The sequence below is a fragment of the Prinia subflava genome, chromosome 7 (genome assembly GCF_021018805.1).
Source record: "Prinia subflava isolate CZ2003 ecotype Zambia chromosome 7, Cam_Psub_1.2, whole genome shotgun sequence".
NCBI lineage: Eukaryota > Metazoa > Chordata > Aves > Passeriformes > Cisticolidae > Prinia > Prinia subflava.
Window position 1 is genome coordinate 3,393,067 of NC_086253.1, and position 26,751 is coordinate 3,419,817.

At 41.0% G+C, this 26,751-nt stretch overlaps 1 protein-coding gene across 2 annotated transcripts in view; it reads left to right on the top strand.

Annotated features, from left to right (window-relative positions):
- Positions 1-26,751, top strand: part of CTNNA2 (catenin alpha 2) — a 464,238-nt gene that overhangs the window by 68,655 nt on the left and 368,832 nt on the right. The window lies entirely within an intron of this gene.

Consider the following 26,751-nt stretch of genomic DNA (forward strand, 5'->3'; position numbering starts at 1 on the left):
GTGTAGCAGATCAGTGCATAATATTTTATACATCTTTAATGAGAGATTAGTAATGCATTTGTTCTGCTCACCTCTCAGCCTTTTTCACTGAACTGCAAGTGTCCAAGAGTGAAATTGATACAATCAAGTTACACAACTGTGTTCTTTTTTCAAGTGATTGGCCCTGCAGCTTTCTCAGTAGACATTAGAGGCTGTGAGGGATGCTGTCTGTGAGGTTTGTGCTTTATTTTTTTGTGGGTTTTTTTGGGTTATTTTTTTGGGAGTTTTTTTTGTGGTTTGATTTCAGTACCTTTTATTTCTTTTATTTGTTTTGTGACTGTTTTGATTTTACAAGCCAGCACCAGCCCTTTAGTCTGGATGAGCCAGCAAAGACATTAAACATCCATGGATCTTTTATTTTACATCTCTCATGGAGATGAGATGGGAAGCTTGGAATATCAGTTTGTACTGAGCTGTGTGAGTTTTGTTCATAATCAAACAGTGGGTTTATACATACTTTTCTCAGCAGAGAAATTAGAAACCAATTATGTCAAAAACTAAGAATAAATTAAGACGTTATGAGCTTTCCTTCTCATTGACAGTGATGCTGCTAAAGCTGATTTGCCCTGAAGTGGGATAGATCCTTCAAAAGTCCTCTCCAACCTTTCCTACAAGACTGCTGGGACAGGGAACACAAAATTTTTAAGTTTCTGTAAGTTTCTGTAACATCCTCGTCCTCCTGGGCTCCTTTTCCAGCCCTTTACTCTCACCAATCATTTGGGTTTGTCCCCAGGCCCCATCCTGTTCCAAAACACCTATAAAACTTAGGAATTGCAAGTCAAGAAAGTGCAGTTAAATATTTTTGAACTGGAAGGAAAACGACTGGAAATATTAAAGGTCTCATTCTTTATGGAATGGAATTCTGTGAAGGAAAGTAGTTTTAGAACACTGGAGGTGAGGGTGTGAGAGGTTCAGTTTCAGATTTTAGCTTCCTGTAGTGACTTTATGAAGGATTGTCTTACTGCTCCCATTTGACCATTTTTGTCTATTCTTTTAAATACTTCCCTTGGCCAAAAAAAAATCTAGTTATTAGATCATCAGTCTAGGTCCTGTGATAATTTCTTCTCTTTTTTTTTTCTCTTCCTCCTTATTCTTCCTGGATAGAAGACCTGGGTACTCTTAAATGCTTTTCAGAATTATTGCTTTAAAAAAAAAAAAAAAATATATATATATATATAAAAATCACGTCAATTTTAACCCAGAGGTTGTTGTGCTTTTCTTCAGGCCACACTCTGTGGTGGTCCTTGATTTTCTCTGCCAAACTCTTTAGTGGATCCTTGCTTTTACAGTCAGTGTTCCTTAAGGCTCCCATGGTAATCTGCTTCCAGGTTCTTCTTTACCCTTGACTCTGACACAGCTTTTGAATTTGTGTGTTTTTGCTACAGGAAAGGGCAGAAATCAGCAGGGTTGCATTTATTAGCTTAGAATTACCCATTTTAGAGAAAATTGTTTCAGGTTAACAGCGTGTTGGGTCTGGATTCCTTGGCTGGGTGCATATTGAGTTTCATGAGGCTTGTTTAAAGAAGTCTTCATTGGAAAGTCAGTCCTGCTGCAATTATTCTGTGGAACTGGCAGTCAGAGCTGCAAGTTTAGCTGCAAATTTCCAATGGAATTGCTGGCAAATCCAAAGGTGATGCACACTGTGGATGAGTCAACTCAGCTGCAGAGAGCCAGGAGCTCTTCCAACGTGCCTTTCACTGATGTGGCCATCAGAACGCTGAGGCTTCGAGGGAAGGTATAAAATTGAATGCAATATATCATTTTTTATGTCCCTTTCCTCCATCTCACCACCCAGGGCTGTACAGAATTATCAAGTTGGTTTCCTCGGGGTGGCTGCTGTAAACTTGCACGAGGTGGGGATGCAGGGCTCCATCAGGTGATGGATTTGTCACCACAGCTCTCTGCAAGGAGCTTGTGGAGCCAGAAAATGAATCTGTGCAATCAGCATCTCATTTCACACCAGTCCAGCAGGGAAGCATTTCCATTTCCATAGGGTGGAACTAGCAAAAACTTAATTGTGGTGTCAAAATGTGCCTTTTCCTGGAGTTGTTAAGTCCCACTTTTGTCCACTGAGAGTATGTGGGAAACTTGATATTCATAAAGCCTTTATTAACATTTGTAATTTCGTTGTGTACTCCTGCACAACTCGTTTTTACTTTTCATGAGATTTTTATGATGTTGCTTGTCCTTGAAAATTTATTTATTGTGGTATTACTTTAGTAAATCTCGTATGGGTGACTGAAGAACTTTACATAAAAGACATGATCTGAGGCTTTTTTATTGTGTTTTATTCTGGTTTGACACATTTTCTTTTGAAGTAACTAAATCTCTGTATTTCAGATGTTTTTGAGACTTAGTCTAGATTTAGGCCTAATAGATTTTGGATTTAGTTAAGATTCTGCCTTGATACAAGGTGCATATATGAAAAAACCCAGCATTTTGCATTACATTTTCCATATTGACCAGGTCAACACGTTTTGTTGGCTGTATTGATCAAGTCTGATTAACCACCTTAGACCTGAATGCTCAATTATTTTATGGCAAGATTCACACATTACTCAGATATTTTTCCTTTCATAGGAGGTGTTTTAGAGGAGGGTGATCCACCCACACACACAAAAAAAAGTGGGGAAGGATGAAGGGAAAAAAAAAAAAAGTTTCACTGAATCAGATTGTTTGATGCTGGTTCTAAATTAATTTGGAAAATATGTTTTGAAGATTTTTCCCCCATGTAAGACTTTTGATTATACTGTATCCCCCAGCACAGTTAATATTCTAAAATTGCTTCTGCTTTGAGATGAGATGCAAATGACGCTTCACTATTTATCAGGCATTTATTCATTTGGCACACACCTTTATTTTTGTAAGTCATCCCACACGGGGAAGCAGAAGGCAGCTGATGGATTCCCATGGGAGCACCAGGGAGCCAGTCAGCCCTTCTGCAGCTGGAGGGATGGGAACTGGGTGTACTGGGGAGGAAATGCTGGGATCTGGGAAATCACAACCCTTCAGGGGCTGAAATGCTCGTGGAGTGAGTGCTCACAGCACAGCCTTGTCTGACTGACTGTGAGCACTTCATCCAAAACAAAGAAACTGCTCGCAGACTTGTCCTCCCAGGGTAAATTTTTGTGACAACAATGTTGTCCCAGAGTCTCTTAGCAGATGTGTATAAAAGATCAGCAAAATCTAATCATAATGGGAATCTGACCTGCCTTTGCCTTGCTTCCGAGGTGGCTGATTGGAACAAAACACTGCTGGATGAGACAGCTGAGCAGTCGTCTCACTTCATGAAAGAAGAAAAATAACAAAAAACTCGAGTGTTTGGAGAGTGCCGTAGGCAGTTCGAAATTTTTGGAGCTCAGGAGAGAGGCTGCTGTTGTGTGACACACGTTTGAGGTGCTGTGGTACTGCAGGGATGACACACCAGCACACTTTGAGAGAAAATGTCTGTAAAACGTTAGTGTTTCCTCCATGGGTTTTTTTGCTGGTGTTTGTTTTTTTTCCTGGTGTGGTTGCCCAGCAGTAGCATACAATGAAAATACATTCCTTTTATCCAAACTTTATCAGCTCGTCCAGAATTGGAGTGTTTGTAAACTTAACTAAACTTAACTTTTAACTTTTTAAACTTAACTTTTGCTGAGGCCCTGGCACAGGGTGCCCAGAGAAGCTGTGGCTGCCCCTGGATCCCTGGAAGTGTCCAAGGCCAGGCTGGACAGGGATTGGAGGAATCTGGGATAGTGGAAATTGTCCTGCCCATGGCAGGGGATGTGGAATGGGATGATCTCTGAGGTTCCTTCCTCTGGGTGCTGACAGCCTGGTCAAAGAGAGATTTTCAGGCATCAGGCAGCAGCAGAGCCTGTGGGAAAGCAAATCAGACAGACGCCCCCAGGCATTGCTCTGGAGGAGCTGGGAGAAGACATTCCAAACAATTTCTAATCTTTGCACCTGCTTTTTTTCCATCTTGTTCACTTGCAAAGAGGTTTATGAAGAGGTGTTGGTCTGAATGACCAGTCATGTCCACTTTTATCAGAATAACCTATAAAAAGGGTGTGCCTTTTAATAAATGTTTCTATATGGCCTCCAAGAAGATTTAGAGTCGTATTTTTATTTCTGCCACCCCTAATACATAACAATACCTTCCAACTCAAACCATTCTGTGATTTTCAGATTCTCAAGCGCTGCTGATTTAAAATCTGTGTTACTCAAATCAGTGATATTTTTTTATAGTCTGATATAGGAGAGGGAAATTATGATTTTTTAAAAAAATATAGGTGAAAAACTGGGATGCTGGGAAAAGATCCTGTGAGCTTTTGAATTGTCCCTGCTTATTGTTCATTTTGAGATTTCTGAAGGAGAGAGGTGTGGAAATGGCTTGGCCACGCTTTGGGAAAGGTTCAAGGTGCAAGGAAAAGCCAAAGCAGCTAATGCCACATTGGGCAGCCTCTTCTCCCTCTGGAGCCTTCCTGAACTGCACCTCTGCCATGCAGGAGATGGGGACACCAGCAACAGGCTGTAAAACCCTGGCAAAAAAACCCCTTTTGAGTGATACTGGTCTGGAAATGGTAAAATCGCTGTTGATGAGCCCCTTCACAAAAATGTAGTGTAATATCAACAGCCAGAGTGTGAAACTGGAGCAAGAGGGAAGATGTAATTTCATGCAAATCCATAAATACTTGGAAGCAGAGTATTAGTAGCAGATTGTCTCAAGTCTAATATTCTCTACTTATTTGTTTATGAGCTGAGAGGAATTAAATTTTGTACTTTTTCCATCCTTACAAGTTTATGCTGTGAGCAATACTGTGGCATTTATAACGTGGTATCTTAGAATTCTGTCGCATGACTCTGGGATTTACTGGTTCATTTATATTCACTTGATTTGTGAAAGCAATTGAAACTCCTGCTAATTTTACTGCAAGTGCTTGTTTAGTGCTAAGGACAGACTTAAGTGCTGGGTACAGGTTTTCCTTGAAATTCTTCACTGGTAAGAACTGGAACTTTCAGTCCTCTGTTTCTTTTTAGTTGTGGCTTGTTATGAACAAGTGACAGTTAAAAGAAAAAAAAGAAAGAAAAAAAAGAAAGAAAAAAAAGAGGAAAAAAAAAATAGGATCTTATTCCTTTTACCCTGTGAAATCAATAGGACTGGATTGATTTTTGTAGCTCTACTAAAGAGACATTTTTCTTAAGTGATACGATCTTTATAGTTGCGTAAAAATATTTTAAACATTTATGTTAACTTTGCTGTTAATGTGCGGCAGGAAATTGCCTGTAAAATACATATTTAAAAAGCTTTAGGACTGATAGAAGTTCTACCTTGTGGATTCCACAAGTATCCCTAGATTTATTTTAAGTCACGTACGCTTTTAGATGCAGATTCCTACATGCAAACGTAAAATCAAATTATTCAAAGATGGAATAAACAGAAGTGCTTTTTCTTGTGAAGGAGCATTAGAGATAAACCCTTTAAAAAAAAAAATCTGTATTTTGCTAAAGGAGATACTCAAGCTTTAAAATTCTGGTGCGTTTGTAGATGTTAGGATAAAAAATTACACATCATGGCCTTAACCATGCAGAGGCTGCAGAAAGGTGATTAAAATGATGCTCAGCAGAGATGTTAGTGCCATACCCTGGCATGGCACGTGAGGAGTGTTTTCTGTCACTCACCCAGCTGCTCTTTCAGCATTTTAGGAGATTTATGGTCATTATGGGGAGATCCGGGCAGATTTGTGGCCGTCTCTGAACACATCTCTGAACATACATGTGGAGTTGAACAACCCAGTTTCCAGGCAATTCTTAGACAGATTTTTCAGGTGGGACTGAATATGGTTTTTAAGGACTCTGGTAGCCAAGAGAATTTTTTGATGGCGAAAATTTGTTCTGTTGAAATTTTCTTCCAGCCTTCTAAGAGGGTGATGCACTGACACAGGAATTATCAGCTGCTGCATCCAGGCAGCGCCTTCCAGAGGGAAAGCCCTGTTAAAAACCAGCAAAAACCCGAAAAAAGCAGCATGGATGCCTTGCTAAGATCTGATGCTGGGAAGGGCTGCCAGGCTGAGGGTTGCTGTGTCTCCTGTCTTGTGATGCCTTGGGAAGGCTGAACTGGAACAGAGACTGGGCAGAGTTAAGAGAATAAAGTAGATATTTATTAAACCTTTAAGGACACACCTTGGGCAGGACAAGAGCCTGGCCAGGGCTACACCCAAGGTGGACCCAAAATGGTCACAAAATGGACGACTGGTCATGAGATCTCACACTTCTATAAGTTTTGGCTCATTTGCATATTGGGGTTTAATTGTCCAATTACAGCTGCAGATGATGAAGTCCCATCCTTCTTGTTTTCTCTCTTCACCCCACTGTTATTTGTTCTTTTGGACCTGAATCTTGTGCTCATTGTCCTTGGTCTGCAGCAGGGAAAGGATTTGTTTTGTGTCCCTGCTCTGTGCAGAGCTGAGTGACCCTGAGTGTGAGCTCAGAACTGCACCCCAGGAAGAACAGAGTCTGAAAAACACAAAAGATAAAACTTAAGGCATCACAGGAGGAGGTGGCTGTGGGAGATTGCTTGGCTGGGTGAATTTTCAGGGGTTGCTCTCCTTGATTGCCAGGAGCCAAGGCTTCCTCAGCCTCAGATTTGGGCAAAAAAGGAGATAGAACACAAAACTGGTGAAGGTTTCTCAAAGGGGGTGTGCAGGAAGATTTTGCTTTCTCCAGTCACTCACATCCCTCAGTTTTTTTGTTCCAGTTCCACTGCCTGTTTTCTAGGCAGTGATTTTCTTCTCAGCTAATTCTTGTCAGCACTTTTTGTGGTGTTTGTACAGGGTGTAAGAAACATGGATTTTTGCAGTTACCTCCTTTATCAGGGACAAAACTTGAGTAAGTAAGGAGAGCCTTGGCTGTTTATCTTGACTTGTTTAAAACTTTTAATACTGCCTAAAGTGACATTGTCAGGAGGAAGCCATGGGTTACGTGCAGCTGCTGTGGAATGAGATTTCCTCCCTGGTTTCACTGTCAATAAAGGTGTGTCAAATGAATGGTATTCTGATTTTTCAGTGTTTTAACTAAAGATGGAATGGAGAAATGCCTTCAACATGGAGCTGGAGCTGGAAGCCTGCTGGGAGACAGAATGAGGAGTCAACATAACCTTGGCGAAGTGCAAATGATGATCTGGAAATATAGAATCTAATTCAGTCCAGACAATTAGAAAGCTCTGCCTTTGGCCAAGTGTAATTAACTGCATAAATACCCATCAGTGACCTGCCACCGCCGAGGAGACGAGGAATTGTAGTGTCTCATAGATGAGCATGGCAGGAGTGTGTGATTTACTGAGCAGGGCTGCACTAAATCAGAGATAAACCAACCTGAAAAACATCCAGTCTGTGCTTCTCAGCCCTGTGGGGCTGTAATGGGCAATAAGGTCATAGAATGAGAGAATGTCCTGAGCTGGAAGGGATCCACCAAGATCATCCAGGCCCTGCACAGGACACCCCAGCAGTCCCACCCTGTGCATCCCTGGGAGTGTTGTCCAAGCTCTCCTGGAGCTGTGGCAGCCTCGGGGCTGTGCCCATTCCCTGGGGAGCCTGGGCAGTGCCAGCACCCTCTGGATGAGGAACCTTTCCCTGATATCCAAAATAAACCTTCCCTGGGACAGCTCCAGCCATTCCCTGGGTGCTGTCATGTGGGGAGACAGTGCTGAAGGCAGCGTTGTCTCTAATCTATTGCAGCTGAATTAATTACTCAAGAGTGGGAACAGCCTTGTCCTCACAGCCATGGGTGTGATGGTTAATTACTCCAGCTGTGTTAATTACTCAAGAGTGGGAGCAGCCCTGCCCTCCCAGCTCTGGGGGTGATAGAAGAGTGAATTACCTGGTTGGAGTCACTTGGGGTCTGCTGGCCGTGCTGTGAGGAGGGAGGGACAGGAGGTCGTGCTAGGGACAGAAAGGGTGAGACTTTGTACAAGGGATAGGAAGGAGCAAGTTGGAATTGCAGAAGGAAGAGAGAAGAAGGAGAGGAAGAGCCAGAGCTGTGTGGAGCTGCCCATGGGAAGCTACGTAGAAAAGGTATGAAAGACTTTTAGATAAGAAGGGGCTGGTGCTTGAAGCTTTCTGAGGTTTTATTGAAGCACTCTGAGTGTCATGGCTGTCTCTACAACCACACTGTTGCTGTCCCAGAGAGCAGAAATCCATGTCTGTCCTTCCAAGGTTTGATATGATGCCCTGTTTAAGCCTGGCATTGAGGAAAGATTTGAGTTACAGGGGGTCTGGAGAAGATTGATGACTAAGATTTGAAACGTGAGTTTCTATGAAAAAGGGACAAAATGGGGCAGTTATCCCATGGAAAGGGGAGTGGAGTGGGATGTGGCAGTTCTCAAACACCTGAGGAGGCAATGGGACAGTTTGTTTTCTGTGGCAGGAGTGGGCAGGAGGAGAAGTAATGGACCTAATTTCCAACTCAGAAGATTGCAGATGGATATTGGAAGAAGCTCTCCTGCAGAAAGCCTGGGGAGGCATTAGAACAGATTTCCCCAGGAAGTCATGCAGTGGATGGTGCTCACAGAGTCAGGGAGTCATTAAAGCTGGAAAAGACCTCTAAGATAATCGAGTCCAGCCATCAGCACAGCACCACCACGTTCAGCACTGAGCTGTGTCCCCAAGTGCCACAGCCACGTGTTTTTTGAACACTGCCAGGCATGGTGACTCCACCACTTCCCTGCACAGCCCTTTCTGGGAGAAACCTTTTCCTGACACCTGATCTAAACCTCCCCTGGTGCAGCTTGGCTCATTTCAGGGTATTTAAAACTAGAGTAGATACCAGTTCTGCTGTGCCAGTGCCAGGAAGGACAGAGAGCTGGAGCTGGTTCTCTTTTGGAGTGAGACAGCCCAAATATTTTTACACCCTTTCCATGCATATAGTGCCAGAAATTTTTTTTTGTCATTTTATTTTGACAAATTTCATTCCTTTGCCTTTCTGACCACCAGTGAGCAGTGGCAATCACAGAATCTCTTTATAACAACAATAGCTTTAAGTATATCCTTGTTTTTTCCTCTCTGTGGTAACTTTTTAAATATAGCATTGAAGTTTGTCTCCTATTTTATCCCTAAATGCAGCAAGTGTCCTCTGTGCTACTTTGTGGTCAGCTTCAGTCTGATTAATTTCATTAGCATAATAGTGGATTTTATGCATACTGTGCCATCTGTTTCCTTTCCACTTTATTCATATATTAAATGCCGGAATTGTTCTTGAGTTCTGGGGTATTTTTCCTCTGTCCTTTTGTCCCTATGTCCTTTTATTTATTATGTCTCTTTATTTATTGTCCTTCAGCTGCATTTGAAGGCTGAAGTATTTCACTTTTCAGATCTCTATCACAGGCCTGAGAGAAAGTAGAACTGATGGAGACCTTTGATGAGCAGAGGTTCTCTGTATGTAACATCTTGAGTCCAGGGATCTTAGCTGTTACATTTTAATTACATTTATTATTGAGTTATATTATTCTGGGCTTTGGGAAAGGTTATGATTACAGTCTGAGCAATTTCCTGAAAAGAAAAAACAGATGTGAACAAACACAAGGCATAATATTAAGATTTTTTTTTTGTCGTAGTGCAAGCAGGAAAGGTTATGATGCTTTTTTTGACCTTTCTCCCATTTCAGTTCTCAAGAAATTTTTCATTAAGAAGGAAAAGATTGTCAGATTCTGCTAGTCTAAGAAAGCTGTAAGATTTTTATTAAGTGGTGGGATTGAGATCAAGGCCTGGGTCAAGAAGAAACAACCACACTCTGTCTTCACACAGAGATTGATAATCAGAAATAATGAAAAATGCAACTTTACTTAAATATTGTGGGAGTCTTCGTGGTGTTTTGCCTTTTTCTGGGAAATTTCCCTGCTGTGTCTGAAAGGGTGAGTCTTTCTGTTAAACAGAAGGAAGGAATGTGCTGCTCTGGAGTGTGTGTGTGTAGGTTTTCCTTTTTATTATTTTTAGAGATTGCACAGTTTCAGGTCAGCACTGAGACCTCCTGTTCTCCTAACAAATCATTCCCTTCCACTTAGTCTGGAAGAGCCTGAATATTCCTGGTGAGGAAGTTCTGGCTTCCCCCTGAGCTGGTGCTCAAGTTTTGAGACTAATAAGCAACGTAATGCCTGCTTAAAATGGGGGGAACTCATTGGCTGCAGGTGAATCAGCAGCTCTTTTTCTCGTGGAAATGAGATTTTAAATGGGGCTTTATCTGAGAGTCCAGCAGAGCAAAATTTGGATTAATTTTTGGGGCAGGAGCTTTGTGTGGATGGTGGCTCCTCTTGGGGCTTCAGTCCCTTTCCAGCCCCTGCTGGAGCTGCAGGGATTGTCAGAGATGCTGAAAAGGCAGGGGGACAAAAACCTTCAGATCCTCTGTGGCTAAACAGGAAGAGTTTGGGGTTTTCAAAAGTTAACAGGTGTGAAAACCTTGTGCACTCAGATATTAAATAATTTTTCCGTTTGTACCAGATTGTATTGAAGAGAGCATAAATACTTAATGACTTGAATTCATTTTCTGGCCAAAAATATTTAACAGATGTAAGTGGGTTTCTATAGTAATTGTCTGAGGTTGTCCAGCTTAATGTCCTTTCTGTGACTCCTGTTTCATTTATGAATAAAAGTGACTATTTAAGCCTCATGAACATCTTACTTCCACCTGCATTTGCCTGTGTGGGAAAACATCAAATTATTTAGAGCTCAGGTTTGCTTGGTGGTGACACATATGGGGAATACTGAAGGTGTTCTGTGTGTGTGAAACAACATCTGCCACTTAAAGGCAAATCCTGCCTCATTTAGAGGCAAGGTTTGTGGTTTGCCCCTTGTTTTCATGTTATGTTATGATTGTTTTAACCATGTGATTTAATTTTGTCTCACCCACTCTCTAATCAACATGATTAAAAAAAAAAACCCAAAACAAAACCAAACAAACCCACAAAAAACCCCACCCCCCAACATTTTCTGTGAAATCTGAATTCCCAAGAAAGCCTTTAGGGGAGAATAAACATATCAGTGGTTATTCCAGTACTGACCAGCTTCTAATTCTTCTGGAAATCTGAAAATATTAATGAAAGCAGTTTCTGCTTGTCTAATACTGCGTGAAATCTTTGGTTGCTGACCTGGGCTAATTTAGCTGCTTAAGAATGGAATCTTTCCTCCTGATTTTATTTGAATTAATTTGTATGCGCAGGCATGGGTGAAAATTTTTCTAATTATTAAAATCAACAATAACAACAAATCTTGAATACCCAGAGGAATATTAGAAAAGAGAGGGTGGCACCCAGGAAATGTAAATATTTCTAATTATCTTGTGTGGCACAGTGATCTGTTTGTCTTCCTGAAAACAAACATTTCCTGTTATTCAGTGTGTGTAATCCCATCCTTCATTTCATATAAATACATCCAAAAAAGGCATTTATTCCTTTTAGACTCAACCTTCTTATTTGCTGATGTTTTCAAGATGGTTGTTAAGCTTTAGAGAGTTTCTTGTCAGCTAAAAGCAATTCCTTCACAAATTAATAACTTTAATAATTCTGTGGATGTGTTTTTGAGCGCTGTCCCTCTGTTGCAGACCTGTGACTCTGCTGGGATGAGTGCAGTGAGATTGTTATTCCAAATATCTCTTGAAGTTGTGGATTAACTTTCACCAATTCAGCATAAATCAATATGATTTTGTTTTCTGGAGATCGTGTTTTCCTGTTTCAGAAACATTCTGTCCAACCAGATTTAATAAAAATTTACGTAGCAGTTTGTGCTGAAAATGCGGATTATTGGTTTGCCCAGTAAAGTGCAGAGATTTGAGAAATGTCATAATTCCTTAAATTTCAGAGTGCTGATTGTTTTATTTATCTGAAATGTATGCACTGAGCAGTCTCTCCTCTTCCTTGTGTCATGTACAACTGATCAAACCTTTTAAAAGGGTTTTCCACAGGATGTGGTTCTGATTTTTTTCTTCTGGTTCAGTATTAAAAACAATCCAACAAAAACCTCAAGCACCCCAACAACCTTTGTTAGGCATGTGCTTTTCTATATCCCACTCCCACACCTACCTCTAAATCCTTGTCCCACCTTTCCAACAGTTTCCAGCAGTAAATCACATTTATTTGGCCTAAGATTTATTGCAAAACCAGTTCACTTAACAAAGTCTCTCAAACTTAAAAATAGGCATTTGAAATACTAAATGGTTTATTTAATTAATAGCAATAAATAAGTGTGATTTGTAAGATTGACATTTATTTTTCAGTTTGTGGGAAACTCCTTTTAGCTAGCACTCTGTCATCAAAATTGTGTGTACAGGAAAGGTTTGGCTGTTTATTTTTTAATGAGAGAACTTGAGGCAAAAAGTAGGAGGAGAAAGTCAAGGAGTGGAACAAAAGAGTGAAATCAGCTTGCAGTACAATCCTGATGGAGTTTTTAAATTGAGTGTTTCAATAGATAGAAATAGTCTGAATGCGTTGTCCTGCAGTAAAAGTAAGAATGTGCATTTGCTCTTTCTGCTGTTTTATTTTAAATGTCAAGAGCCCCAAAGAGAATTGACTTGAAGAGGCCCAGTATTTACATATTGAGTGGAAAAGGTGCAAGATCATTATTTTTGATAGCTAAATCCTAAACACCATCTAAACACTGAAGTGATGCAAGCAATCTTTGCATTAGGTCTCTTATTTCTGCTAACACTGTATTATCATGGGTGTTAAATCATTTGAGCTTGGTCTTGGTTTTAAATTCACAATAATTGGCCATAGTGGGCTTTCCACGAGTTTAACTCTGTCACTTGGTGAATAAGACAATTTATTTGAGCCAAATGGGAATCTGGTGTGGCTGTGGCTGCTGGTGGAGCAGGACCAGCAGCTACTGCCTAAAAAAGATCCTTGTTGGGGCTGTAGATCAAAAAAAAAAGCTGTTTCTGTGGGAGAGGAGATGCAGTGGCAGCTCTGGCAGGGAATCTTTACAGTGCAGATTTGTAACAATCAAATGAATAACCTTTTATATCTCTTTTATCCTGGTGGCACCTCTGAAACGTCATACATTAAAGAAAGTATTGGTTTCAATGACTCATCAATTTGTCATCTCCATAATGGTGGATAATCCCCATAAATAACAAATTACAGAATTTGACAGATCAATTGTAGTGAAGCTTTTATTCAGTGATGTAGAATTATCTTCTAAAGTGATCTAACAGTAAACTGCCTTCTGCTCACTCCAGAACACAACTGGCTTATCCTTTACTCTACAGAAATGTAATTCCCTTTAAAATTGGAAGGGAATATTTTCTCTAGCAACTCAGAACTGTGTTCTTAATAACAAAAAGAAAAAAAAATTAAAAAAAGAAGAAAAATCAGGTATTTCCTTCCTTGATAATGATATTCATAGAGTTTACAGCAAACAGCAAAAAAGAGAATTTATCTAGAAACAGTGCAGGAGACGCATTCATATTTAAATTAAACTTTAATCAATTAACACGGTTAATAAAAAGAGGTTCATTATATCTAAGATAAAAGAACACAAACAATACCCAACCCAAGTATAAACACACTCCTTGAAGCAGCAGTAGGAGCAGTACTTAACCTAATGTGCAAGCTTTCAAGTGGCAGAGTGGAAGAATTTTTATGTTTAGGTTGACTAAATGCTTGTTCTTTTCATCCTTTTTTTTTCTGCTTTGACTGTGGTACTTGACAAACATTTCCACTCATAGATACTAATCTTAATTTTACTATTCCCAGTCTCTGGAGTCTCCTAGGTTATGCTGTGGATGGTATTTTTACCAGCTGTTACACATTCCCTGTGGTAACTGCCTAAAACCTCTCATACTGTACACTCAGCTATATTTATTTGCAAGTTTTTGGACTTTTTTTGTGAGTCAGTCCTTGTGGGTTATTTTTGCTGCTTAGAGATGTGCAGATTTTTACTGACTTGATGCATTGCTCTGAAGGCAGAGAAATTAAACTGCATCCCCAAAGAGTTAATGTTGGGTGGTTTTCAACATTTCTAAGTAGCATTTGTGAATAACAACCATTCTTTGCTTGAGCAATTTTTAGTGGAAAAGGAAATTTGTGTTACAGAGCTTTGTGTTGTGTTGGAGAATTTTGGCATTTTTTAAAGGCTTTCCTTTTAATAATTAAAGAAAACAGTTTAGATGTGCTTGTTAAGAGGCTGACTGAAAAGATCTGCTCTTTTTCTTTTTTAATTTTTAGCAGTAATAGCCTACTGAGATAATTGTTGGTAAAATGTAGTATGGAATTATATGCTGTTAAGGATGACATCTCTGTTAAATAGCTTATTCTTACAAATACAGCCTGAAGTTCATATATTTAGTGTTAATTAATGCATTTGGGTTTTAGTGAAAAGCTTATTTTGTGTCTCTTTGCTTTAGTCAGAATGAGCTGAAAACCAATTTAATGTCACTTTGTGTTTCAGACCCACCAGCTTCTCTTTGGCACCTCCTGTTCTGTTCTGCCAATTGCCACTTAGTGCTGGGAATATATATCAGATTCTTTTCTTTTGCATTTCTAAGACTTTCCTTGGCTGTCACTGCCGGATGAGGTTATTGCCCTTCAAATTTTTGTGATTTTGTTGTTTCCCTCACCACAGGGTTGCCTTTAATGTGGAATTACTGGTGCTGTGCTGCTGTTCAGAAAAGCAGTGCTGACGGTGGCCATGGCTGGGGACAGTGGGTTGGGAAGGAGAATTTAATTTGCAGCAGGAGGGGAAAACAGCCTGAATTTTGCCATGGGGGAGAAGGAAAACACAACCCCAAATGCAGGGATCAGGCAGGCAGACAAATGCCTGGTGCTGGGGCGATCAGGAAAGTTTGGGTGCCATATGCAGTGGCATAATTATGTGTATTACTCATGGTTCTGTTGAAACAAACAAAGGGGGAAATAAAAAAGTTGCTGTCTCCTCAGCTAGGTCTGTTGTGGAGTGTGTGGGACAGCAGTGGCTGTTAGTTCTGTGTGGGATGATGTTGTTGCTCTCTGTTCTCCTGACAAAAAAATCCAGAACAGCAGGAGGAGGACAGGGATGGATCAGTTCCTGGAGAAGCCTGGGAGGAAGCCAGTGCTGGCTTCAAGTTGGACCAAAGGAGCTTTCTGGAAATGTTCTCTCTTGCCATGTCTGGAACTCTGTCTCTGAACAGCAGGCTGTTGGAATTAGCATCTGTACTGCCTTGGCAGGTCCCCAGTGACGGAATCCCAAAATAATTGTGCATCCAAAGGAGCGTGGCCAGCAGGTCGAGGGAGGTGATTCTCCCCCTTTGCTCTGCTCTCGTGAGACTCCACTTGCAGTGCTGGGGGTGTTCCAGGTGCCCTCAATGCACAAAGGACATGGAACTGTGGGAACGAGTCCAGGGGAGGACACCAGGATGAGAGGGGACCAGAGAACCTCCCCTGTGAAGACAGGCTGAGAGAGCTGGGGCTGCAGAGGGGAAGATTGTGTGGAGACCTCACAGCACCTTCCAGGATCCAAGGGGCTGCAGGGAAGCCAGATCCTTCATCAGGAGCTGTAGGGGTAGGACAAAAAGTGATGGGTTAGACTGAAAAAGGGGAAATTTAGGTTAGATGTAGGGAAGAAATTCTTCCCTGTGAGATCCTGGCACAGGTTTCCCAGAGAAGCTGTGGCTGCCCCATCCCTGGACATGTCCCAGGTCATGTTGGACAGGGCTTGGAGCAACCTGGGATAGTGGAAGGTGTCCCTACCCATGGCAGGGGGGTTGGAACCAAATAATTTTTAACATCCCTTCCCCTAAAACCATTCTATGATTCTGTGATTTGTGTGCCAGCTTAGCACCATACCCTTGTAATTCATGAAATATGCTGCACTGGAAAGTGATGTGAGATCCCCCAAGCCTAAGATGAGGTGGTTGATCTCCAGTGGCAGATACACCCTGTGTATGACCATCAAAAGATAGCTTTGAATCTCATTTTAGCTGTGTGGTAATAACTTGAGAGCTCAGTCAGTTGGTATTAAAAAACAAACAAACAAAAAACCCAAAACAAACCAACCAAAAATATCTTAAGGAACCTTTCCACAGACTCCGTCAAACCTCTCACAAATTACAAAGTTGTTTGAAATAACACAATTCTGTTCTTTTTCTGGTGGTGGTTTTTGTTAGGAGAGTTTGGTGGTTTTTTTCCCTGTATTGGTGTGCAAAAGATACACAATAGAGAGAAGCACAGATGAAATACAGGCTTTGCCTTCTAACTGCAAATGAAATACAGGCTTTGCCTTCTCAGTCTGTACAATGTTCAGGGGATGAGGGGACTACAAAGGAACTCAAAAATTTGCTATACTGCTGGAATTCAGTAGCAGGGGTGGAAGACTGATGGCCACCAATTGCAAGGGAATTCTGCAGGGCGTGGGGTCAAGCTGACCTTGTTTAATGTCTTGTCATTTTTCTGGGCAGTGGGGTGAAATGCACCCTCAGTAAATTTCCAGATGACACCAATTTGGGAGGAAGGTGGATATGCTCAAGAGGTAGGGCTGGCATGAGGAGGGGAAATGGGTTGGCAGAACCAGGGGAAGCTCAGCAAAAGGCAGTGCAGAGCCCTGCAGGGGGATGGAGGCACCTGGTGGAGTGATCTGGGCTGGGTAGAGGCTGGCTGAGCACTGCTCTGCAGAGACAAGGTCAGAGTCCTGGAAAAGTCACAATGTGGGGCTGTTTTGGTGGGTTTAGTGTAAGAGTAACAGAGAGTGAAGGGAAGGGAGAGTTCCCTCTAAGCAGTTATTCAGAGCACATCTGTGGTACTGAGTCCTTCTTGGGGCTCGTGAGTAAAGCAGACGTGGCAGTACTGGAACAAATCCTTATTCTACTTTGGAGGTGGCCCTGCTTAGCTGAGGAGCTGGGCTGGAGATTCCAGAGGTCCCTTCCAGCCTGAACTGGGTTATGATGGTGTAACAGCAATGAAGGTGGTGAGGGCTTTAGAGGGGCTGTGTGAAGAGTGGCCAAGGTCCCTGGGCTTGTTGAGCTGGAGAAGAGTCAGGGTCTGCAGCTCTGCTCCCTGTGACACTGACAGGACCCAAAGGAGTGGCTGGACCTGTCCCAGAAAAGGTTTATGCTGGATATCAGGGAAAATAAGAGTTGCTATGTGTAGTGTCCTGCTGAATATGTGGGTAGATGACTAGTCTGGTGCTGACTGTAAGTTGCCTTTGTTTTTCTCCCACTGGAGAATGGGAGCCTTGCTTTACCTTAAGGAGAAGGGCCCTGGAATATCACTCTAGATGTAGTACAGGTAGAAGGAAAATAAGGTGTTTGGAGGTGACACAAGTGTGTGAATAATTTGGGTGATACTTTCTGGCCCACAATATCTTTTCAGATGGATGAAAGAAGGTATCCCCTTATCCCCAGAGGGTGCTGGCACTGCCCAGGCTCCCCAGGGAATGGGCACGGCCCCAAATCTGCCAGAGCTGCAGGAGGGTTTGGACAATGATCCCAGGGATGCACAGGGTGGGATTGTTGGTGTGCCTGTGCAGGGCCAGGAGCTGGAGTGGATGATCCTGGTGGGTCCCTCCCAGCTCAGGATATTCTCTGATTCTGTGCTAATTTTGGAATTTTAAGTTGGCGATGGGGATTTTACGCAATGTGTGAAATGTGCAAAATAAACAACCTAAATAAAGCACCCTTCAGGGAATACTCTCTTCTGCCTTCCTGAGTGAGAATTCATAGGTGCTCTGGGTTTGCAGTCTCACCAGGATATTCTTTGCTGTTCATAATGTAAGCCTGAGTGCAATGGAATGGCAAGACAAAGAAGTTAATTTCATTATTATTCTTACTATTCCAAATAGACCCCCCGGAATACTAAGTAGTATCCATTCTGGGGGAGTTTTGATGTAATCTGTGTGTATATATAGAGTGGAAGATTGCTTGCTTCTGTTTTCTGCTGTTCTTTATGGGCAAGGTTTTCATTAAAAAAAGATATATTAGTTGTTACAGAGAAACCAGAGCACTAACTCACCACATGTGTCTAAAATATTTTATTGCCTTCACTTAGAGTACTTTACATTAACTGAAACAGAAACTCCTGGGGATCGTTTGCCTTTCGTATTTAGTGATGTATGAGATTGTTTTCGGTGCTGCTCAGGGCAGTTCACAAACAATAACATTACCCTGAGGAAGCAGCTCCTGGTGGTTCCATCATCCTGAGCACCAGTGTCTCTCTTTGGGCTGCTGAAAGCCTGGGGAGATCAGCTGCCTGTGAGAAGCTCAAATGTTGTCCTACCTGCCTTTGTAGTTTCCTGTTATCTTGTTTTGGTATCCAGTCGAGGATTATTTAAATCCTTTTGTGTTATTTCTCCTTGTCCAATGTCTGAGTCACTGGAGAAAAAACCTAAAGAAAGTGAATATTGAAGTTTCTATTCTATTCTATTTCTATTCCAGATGTGGTGTCTAATAAGGTAGGAAATAAAACATGCAGGTGTTTTATTCCCTCTATGGAATTATAGAATGGTTTGAAGCAGAATGGATATTGAAATCATCCTGTTCCACCCCCTGCCATGGGCAAGGACACCTTCCACTCTCAGGTTGCTCCAAGCCCCCTCCAACCTGGCCTTGGACACTTCAAGGTTTGGAGAGTCCACAACCCCAGAACTGGTTACAAAAAGCTGTAGAACCTCACTAAAGCAATTGCTAACTCACTTTTCCTTTTTCTTCTCCTCCTCCAGCGAGTACAACTTGCTGCCTGCTCTGTGGTCAAGTTCCTTTGATAACTACATCTTAAATACTGCTGCTTTTAAAATTGCGAACAGGCTTTTAAACCAACGACAAGTGTCAAGAAAATAGTGCCTTAAATACCAGCTTAGAATTTCCTTTTGTCAGGCGTGTGCTGTTTACAGTGCCAAGGCTCGTGCTCTCCTACAGATCCAATAAAACAGCACAAGTGCAATGGATCCAGGGATTCCACAGGAGTTTTCCTGTTACTCTAGTGTGGTGTGCCCTCATGTGGTTAAATGAAATATCTTCCTTGGATCAGCCCAACACCCTTTGGATTTACTCTCTGTTCTGCTGAAGAACCGGGAGAAATAAAGGCTCTTGGTGGAATGGGAGGCAGTGTGATGCCAAGTAGGTCTGGGGTATTTTTTGTTTGTTTTTTTTGTTTTACAGCTCTCAAGTGATTTGGTACTTTTGAGACGAGTATAAATTACTTGCATTTGGTTCTAATTCAGCTACAGATGTGTGTGTTTGCCTTGTCTTGGTTTTTTTGAGGTTTTGAGGGTTCACGTAACAATATTTAAGCCAAGGTGGCTTAGTTTCTGATGGATTAATAGTGATAACTGAGTATGGAAATGACCGATTTATTGTTGATTTTCTCCCATATAGTACACGATACTGGCAATCTCCTATTTTTGATACACTTTGAGTACCACAAGGCTTAATTTTGTGATAATAATACATAAATATTGACTGCATATCTCACATTTTGCATGTTATGTGTTTGTAAGCTTGACTACTAGCTCTGTATTCAGTTTTGGAAGGAACTGGAGTTATTAGAATGATGGGGTGTTGCTTTATATTTTTTAGTTTGTACTTTTTAGTTTATTATTCATGTAGATTGTGGGCAGCTTTTTTGGGGGGGACTTCCTATCCTGACAGCAAACTGCAGATGATGGTGACTTTTCTTCCACATCCAAAATTAGTGCAACAAAGTTTTGCCCAAAATGAAAAGTTGGTAAAACTGCAGAAAAACACACACTTAGGGCATCAGTGACATTTAGTGTTTTAATTAACAAGAAAAATAACAGATCAGCAGGGGCTTGCAGTAGTAATAACTTATTAACTGTTAAAAATTAACTAAAGTTATTGAAGGCAAAAAATTCCTTCATCCTCAATTACTGCTCAGTGGTTGCTGGGACATTTAACACAGCACTACTGGAAGTTGACATTTCTGGCTGCTTTGAGGTCACTGCATTTAATGTATATTTACTGATTATCAGGTAGATTCCAGCTTTCTGATTTTTTTTTTTTTAGCTGGGGTATGTTAAACTTGATGTTTTACTCTTAAAATGAACGTTTTGTGCATTGTAGTGTGCTAAACCCCTGCTGAGTTGCAGGGAGATGATCATTTGGAGCCAAATAACTCTGCCTTTGGTGGTTTCAGCATTTTAAGTTCCCACATGGATACGTGACGTTGTCTCACTTGGACAATGAGAAACAGAAGGAAGATAATGACAGGATCACAAGCAGAAAGGATTTGCCAAGTGTTGCTCCAATTAAAATTCAGTCTATGCTATGTAAAACCCAGAAGGATCCTTGATTTAGAGCTTTGGAAGACTCAGAGGTTTGGAGGTGCCAAATGCGTTTAGGCGCCCAGCCCTGGGAGTGTAATCCATAAACAGAAGTTACATGATCAGTTCTCCTTTTCAGCACATGGAGAAGAGAGAAGCTGAGGAGTGAGATGCAGAAGATGTGGGATAGAGGGGAAAAGGAGCTTTTTGAAATCCCAGTCCCTTTCCAGAATTTATATGCTGAACTCTGAGCCTGCAGCGGGGAGCTTACATCACGTGGTGATTAATAGAGCACAAGTTTGCTTGGACTTAGTTTGAAATCTTCCTTCAGGGTTAAAGAAATGGCTCATTGTTCTCATTTCAAGCCCAAGCACTCTGGCGTTGCAGCCCATCCTCTTATAAAATATCCCTGGTGTTAAAGTGGTGGCCCCTGAAGGAGGAAGACCTTGTTCACTTCTCTGCTGAGCCAGAGGAACTTCAAACCCACATTTCTTACCCCCAGACAATGCTGTGCCCCCCAGCTCATGGCCTGGCCCCTAAGGTGATCATCCTGCCAAAATTAGCCCATTGTGGGGGGAGGAATTCTTGCTCCTCTTTTCATCTTAGCAGGATCATGAACTCCTCTTATGCATAATGAAGAAAGAGATGAGAGGAAATGCATGTTTAACACAAGCCACAGATAGGAATTTTTGAAATGGTGCAGCCTAATGTGCTTGGGGGTACATAAAAAAATGAAATAATGGGAATCTGTGGATTCTGTGCTGTCTTTGGCTGTTGGACTTGACTGGGATCAGGCTCTTTTGTGCAATTAGGAAACCCACAGTCAATTACACACTGAGAGGAACATCTTAAAATTTGACTTTCATCTTTTCCTTGCGTTTAAAGGCATTGAAACAGATCTTTTAGTAGTCACATTAAGCCAATGGTTTTGCTAAAGAATGTGTAGTTGCTCCAATTAAACACCTGCTTCAGCTTTTCTCTCTTGGCACTAGCTGGAATTGCTAAAATCCTTACTAGATAGTGGAAACCTGTGTTCAGGAATGGGATTATTTAGTTCTTAAAAGAGGTTTTGCAATCCTGCCAGCACAGAGAGGGGATCTTGAAATGGAAGTTGCTGCTTGTGCTGGCAGTTCCAAGAGATGATCAACTCCTGGAGTTACCAGTTGACAACTTCATGTGTGAGGAAACTCAAGTAATGTACAGGAGAAGGTGAATCCTTGGGAAACCTGAGGAATATAAATCTTCTGTCTTTCATGAGTGGGATATTAACATAATCTCTTTTTCCTGTCTACCAGGTAACTCCTGGAATTCATATTTGGCTTCTAAATAGCATCACAGTCCTTTAGTGCCAATTAACAGGAGAAATTTGTCACAAAAGGAGACTCTAATAATCTTTGTGCCTAGTTTATTACAAATTAGAGGCAAATTGTGTTATGGGAGACATTTTATTAGCTTAATTTATACTGATTCTTGTTTCTGTTTTTGGAGAGTCAGTGAAAACATGCTGCAGGTTTTCATGGCTGTTGTATACATTTTTAATGAAGATTTTTAGGAGGAACATAACCATGATTCTTTGTTTAATTGTGTTTTTCTATTCTTTTTCTTAACAATATGTTTTGTAAAAACATATTTCAGCTTTGTGTGTCTGTTGTAGAAATTTTTGATAGTTTTTTGGGAAGAGCTGTAGGAGGAAAATTAAGTGTGGGGTGGTTTATTTATTTTTTAATTCTTTTTGATAGCATAACAAGTAGTCAGAAATTCCACTGAGAATTAATACTTGCTGAAGAACTTTAAAAGTGCCTTATGTAATATTGGCCAGAATGTAAATCTCTTCCTGTGGTGGGAGCACTGATAAGGAAAATATAAATTAGCAGCAACGGTGTTGCTATCTCCAAATTACATCCTGAAGGTGCATCATGTGGGCAGAATAGAAATATGCAGATTTGTTCAGGAATCAGCGTTTGGCAGCAGAATTGGAGCTGCTCGCTGTCCTCAAGCTACACTGGAATAAAATACAAAATATCCTGGCTCTAAGCAGTGTTGCCTCAGTTGTCTGGGTGCTTCCCAGCCAGAAGGGAGGTGTGGCACTGGCGTTTTTGTAGCACCCCAGATAATAATTTATGCATTAGAGAGAAGAGTCTGCTTATTTCTGAATGCCTCTGACCCGCAGGTGTTTGCAAACGTGGAGGGGAGCTGGAAGGACTACAAAAAGCTGGGTGAAACCACTGGAATTCAGCGTGGATAGGCAAAGTTCTGCTCATCAGTGAGAATCCAAATATCCCCACACAACAGAAAGGGGATTTCAGTTCTGTGAATTAGGTAGCCAGCTGGTGCTAATCGTGCGGAGATAATTACAGGAGTTAATTATGTAAGCTGTTATGATTTATGGGGTAAGGACAGTGGCAAATTACTCAAGTTGATAGGGAAAATTGAAGAACAGTTATTATCAAAAAATGGAGTTGTGTTACAGGCTGAATCATGCTCAGCAGAACATCTGTGTTCACACATATTGGTGTATTAGGGAAAAAACTCTTCTTTTTGTGTGGCACCAGAGAAGAAGCACAAATACGGGAAAAAACCCAGCAAGTTATCTGCTCCTCTGCACAAACATGGAAAAAATCCAATTTAGCTGCTTTTCTGTTTTGTATGTGAATGAAAAGTAGTTGTTGAAAGCATTTTCTCCTGTATTTAGCTCGGTAACACCTTGCAGTTGGAGTGGGATCAGCTAATGAGCTACTGCTGAGAGCTGCATCATAAACTGAAATCTTTGGTGTGCAGAGCCAGGAATTGGTACTGCAAAATTCCATCTGTTTGCTGTGCTGCTGGATGGTCCAGGGAGGGTCACACACACAGAGCTCGGGTCTGTTCTCTGCCTCATTTGGAGCAGGGAATCAAATCAGATCTTCCCCCGGCTGTGCCGGTGCTGGAACCCCCAACACAATCTGCTTCTCTCTTTAGGTGTTTTGAAAGGGCTCTTCTGCCAAAGGAAACAAAGAAAAAAACAAACCCAGCCAGGAGACAGTTTGGAAAAAGAGGTTTTCTGGTTCAAGACAGTTGTAATGATTTATATTTTTTTTTGCTTTGATGGAACAAACTTCTTTTGGAAGCAGCAGGATTTGGAGTGCTTGAGGGGTGACCATTGTCCAGACAGTGAGGGGAGTGGAAGAGCAGCTGATATCCAGAAAAGAAAGAACCCTTCCACTGGAATGTCAGGGCTGTCTTTGCTCAGGTCATTGTGTGTTTCCAGCACCTTGGTGATCTGTGGGTGCATGAGAAGAGAGGAATAACTCCTGTTCACATCCAAGAAATATCACTGGGAAGAACAAATAATATTTACTTGAAAATACGAGGGGCACAGGGGAAAATAATGAATTTATTTTTAACAATAATTAGTGATCCTTCAGAGAAACTTTTACACAGATTTCAGCTGTCATAACCACAGCCAAGTATTTGTGTGAATGGTTTTCATAATGGATGTGTTTGCAGAGCTGTACTTGATTTCCTTGTTTTGGCTTATTAAAAACAAGGAAACATATAAATGCTGTCCAGCCTCAGAAAAACTCCTCAACAGCCTCTGTCATTGATATTTAAATTTGTGGAATCACAGAAGGATTGTAGAATCACATTGAAGGACTTGTGCTGGAAGAGACCTTTAAAGATTACCTGGTGCAGTCCCCCTGCCATGTGTCACCAGTGTCCTCAAGCCTTTCTCCAAAGGGCTGCTCTCAATCCTTGCATCACCCAAGGTGTGCTGAAATACCAAGGCATCTGTCCTGTGTGAGGGACTGCAGAGAAACCACAAGGATTGGCAGGATAATTAAAAAAAGAAAAAAAAAAGTCTACCCATATTTGCTTTAAGAGTTGTCAACATAAGCTTGTTTTTAATGTGGTTTTGGGAAGTCTTGGGTGACTAATGCAATTCGAGCAGATACTGAGCAAAGAGAAGGCAGAGGGGGAGAATTACAACTCTCAAACTGGTGTCCCACCCCTTTCAGAAATCTGTAGGGAAGACAGCTTCATTCAGAGAGCCAGGAATGTTCTTGTGTGAGCTGGAGCTGCTGACAGGGGATTAATTTGATGAGTGTGTGATCCAGCTCTATCCCCTTTCACTTCTGGCATTCCCTGCCTGCACGTGACCTCTGCCGTGGGGAAATCCGTGCTAATAGAATTCTCTGCTTTTAGCAAAGACATCCTCACCTTTCTTTTGTGCTGCTGGAGCTGGGTGAGGAGGCCTTAATTCAGGATGGGGCTGAACTATTAATTAGTGAGGTTCTGTTATTCCAGCAGAGATCTGTGCTAGGACTGTGTGAAGCTTCTTTAATAAAATAAGGGAGCAAGGTTCCCTGGTGTGATCACAAAGCCAGGATCATTACAAGGCTGCCAAATGAGCTTATGGTAATTATCAAGTGATATATTTGATAATTGTACAGAATTTTGGGTGAGTTCTGCATTAATTAGTAACAGAAGCTGATAGAGACATTCTTTTCTTTGTACCACTTTAGGTGGGGTAAGATATTTAAAATAAACCAGTTAGCTTTAAAGCTCTGCTGAAAAGGGAGCTATTTTAATAAGGTAAAAGATTATTATTTTTTCTTCAGTTTTTTTCATGCAATTTATATAAATTTATAGGTTATTGGCTTTTTAAAAATGGGAAAGAAGCTAATATGCCATGGATTTTTTCTGTCACTGGTATCAGAAGCCTTCCTTCTCCTTTGCCCTGTCCCAGCACAGCTGACTTTCTAGAACAGGAATTCTAATTTTGGAAGGCACTGCTATTTTAGCCTTTTAACTCATAATTTAATGTAATTTTAAAAAGCTGACACAAGGTAGGTAAAATGGCAATTTTCCAGTTTTTATGGGTGGTTTTCTTCCTCTGAGAGCTCTGTATTATCCAGAACCCAACCTGTTGGTACAGAGATTGGAATCCAGAGCTGCCCTTTGCAAAGCGAATGTCCTAGCCCCACATGGAGAATGATTTCTCTCCTTGCTTCATCCAAATCCTGTTGATCAGAGGGTAGTGAGATGTTGCTTTTTTTTTTGGATTTCAGGCCAGTAAATCTCGTTTAAAATTTTAAAGCCTTTGCTTCAAATTTACAAATCATTGGGGTTCATTGGCAAACACAGCCTCCAGCACAGTGTGTGATTTTGTGCTCTCTTGCTGGCACTCTTCTGTGATTATATTTGAGTGCCAGCTTTTGACCTGATGGAAACTTGTTTTTTATATGGTAGAAACAAAATAAGAATTAAAAAAGAGCAGCAAAACATTTATGAAGGATTTGGGCTCCAACAGACTACCCCAGTATTTCATTTTGAAAAAGGATTGACTTTGGGGATGCTGTTTCCTACATGTGTGTTATGAGAAGTGGTAGAAAGAGTCTCCATCCTCTGTGGTAATTTGGGTTTTCCTATGGACTGTGTTGGTTCTCAGCATCCCAGAGCTTTAGCAAAAGTTTTCTGCCAGTGCTGGATCCTCTTCACTTCTAGGACCTCCACATGCTCTACACAGACTGACACAGAAATTCTTATCTGAGAAGATTTTGACATCTTGTAGACAATTTAAGTGATTTTTCTTTACTTCTGCATATTAAAGAGCATAGGACAAAGCACTTCTTTTATTTCAAAAAGGCCTTAAAGACAATACTAAGTATTTTATTTTAATTTGTAATTATTTCCACATGGCAATGTTCTGATAAACTTTTCTTATTGTTTGGTGGTGAGTTAGAATTATTTCCATTTCTGTAGGTGTCCACAACTACATGTCAATGACCATGATAAACTACAAAATTATCTTCAGGATAATTTCACGAGGAATATTTGAAAGGAAAAGCTAATAAAGAAAATATTATTCCTAGATCTAAATAGTGGAAAGAAACTCTTCCATATGATGGATGAATATTACATTCCAGCAGCCAGGCAGACTCCTTCCTGGAAGAAGGCTCTGGAATATGTTTGTTTTTCTCCCAATACATCCATCCATATGGTATTTTCAAGATAGAAATATAGATATATGAAATAGAAATATAATAGAAATATAGATACAGATATAGGTACATATGTTTATTCTTCCACAGTCTGTACTTTTTAGATGTGATTTGGAAAAAAAAACTGACTGAAAGAGAAAAAAAAGTAGCACAAGGAGTGTGGTAAAAGGTCAAAACTGTACCAAAGACCCTGTCACTCTTCTGGTAACAGGGATGAGGAGACAGTGAATTTTCATACTTGTTTAGAATCTTTTAGTGAAACATCTTTATTACCAAGGTGCTTTTTTTTTACAGCAAATTTGTGGCTTACAACACGGATGCTACAGGTGTCCTGCTTAAGGGAGAATTGCATCCCTGAGCATTTTTGATCCAGTGCTATTTTTTGTGCATTTTACACCTGATTTAACCCAATTCAATGTTCCTGTTTTGGGAGCAGCAGCCTGGTGCTGCTGGAGTGGTGCAGGATTCCCTCTTTGCCCAGCACTCAGCTGTGGGATGTACTGTGCTGTGTTTTTAAGCTT